Genomic DNA, 1,566 nt, shown 5'->3' with positions numbered 1-1,566 from the left:
TTAATCTCTGACTTTGTTTTTAATTCTTAAGCCCTATGATTGGATAGTTTACAAATCTATGCTAATGATATAGCTCCTTTACTTTAACTTTTCTAATGAGCTGGCAAAAGCATCATTACCAATCACACACATATAAGTAGTTCTACAGTTGTGTTTCTGAATTCCTGTTTAAAAGACAATCCTGAATTATAACTTAGTCTGACTTCATGAAGAATGCAAAAGCAAAATTTGCTATCATATCTTGTCACATGAATTTTAAAAGCATCTGACCTTAAAGATTATCTATAAAATGTGAGGTACCAAATATTCTTTATTTGATGCTATACGTAAACCATACTAAAGTGTCTTTCATTAAGTAAAAGGCAGTATTTTAGATAAAGAATTTTAATTAAATTGGCATAGTTAAGACCAAAAAGATACAGTGGACATTGTCAGTGTGTCTTTAGCCCTTGCATAAATAGGCTAATGAGCACAACTTGAAACACAGGTGACTCTCATGCAAGTCTATGAGACAGTGAAGGGACCTTCTCAGTATATATATATCAGTTATAGAAATCTGAGCATAAAACCAATCTCCTGTAGGGTTTGAGAAGACATTCACCATCTTCCTGAAAAGTTTGACATTTCTGATTCAAGTTCAATCATCTCTTTAGAAAGGGAAAACAGTGATAATCCTTGTTGAACTGGAATTACTATCAAAATTCAAAAAGCTGACCATATTCATTAAGCCACAAGCCAATCTTATTTAAATCAGGACTGTCCAACAGAAATATTCCATCAGTCATTCATGATCTGAATTCTAGTGTATGAGATCAATTTAAATATGGTACACATAAGAAGTCATGAGACATTTCCGTTTTGTAATAAATAAGTCAGTGGACAACTATTACTCATTAGTAGCTTTTTTGAGATAAACTATCATCTTCCCTTTCTCCCTTCTTCTTAATCCCAGTGAACATCACTTTTGTTCCAGGAATGCACTTCTTGTGATTCTTCAAGTAATCCATCAGTGTCTCCTCTCCCCAGGTGATGCCTTTGTTCTTGTTGGGATTCGTGTAAGAGAATCTAGCAGCTTGACCTGTCTTTCACCCAAACAGACCATGGAGATTTGACCCAGTCTTGTGCTTGCCTCCCTTTTCCACAATATGGCACGGGGCACACTTCCAAACAGAAATCTTGTCCTTGTCAGCATTACCCATTTTTAAATCGTTCCTTCCCCTCGAACAGCTGAGAGGTTCCTGCTTCAAGCCGCAAGCGGAATGCCCCACTCTCTAAGCCCAAGGACACACCCCTATGGCCATTTGAAAACCTCTCCACACATTCTTTGACCTCTTTTCCTTCAAGAGATGCGTTTCATGGCTCCTCCCAAGATTCTAGGTCAAGCCTAGTGAACAGTTGTGATGCTATATAATAAAACTGACATTATCAGCCATCACCAGCAGAGGGCGCCGTGTTGGTCCGCCACCCTGCGCTTTTCAAGCACAGATCACAGGTCACTGTGGTTCTCGGTTTCCATATTTCCTTTCATATCCGGTAGAACTTCCGGTAATAACATAAATTACGGGT

General features: G+C 38.1%; 1 pseudogene; it reads right to left on the bottom strand.

The window, feature by feature from the left end:
- Positions 1 to 886: 886 nt before the first annotated feature.
- On the bottom strand, positions 887 to 1,199 carry LOC138929879 (cytochrome c pseudogene; annotated as a pseudogene).
- Positions 1,200 to 1,566: the final 367 nt, after the last annotated feature.

This window comes from Ovis canadensis, chromosome X (assembly GCF_042477335.2).
Source record: "Ovis canadensis isolate MfBH-ARS-UI-01 breed Bighorn chromosome X, ARS-UI_OviCan_v2, whole genome shotgun sequence".
NCBI lineage: Eukaryota > Metazoa > Chordata > Mammalia > Artiodactyla > Bovidae > Ovis > Ovis canadensis.
Note: the sequence above shows the minus strand (reverse complement) of the source record. Positions and strands in the feature narration are given on the sequence as shown.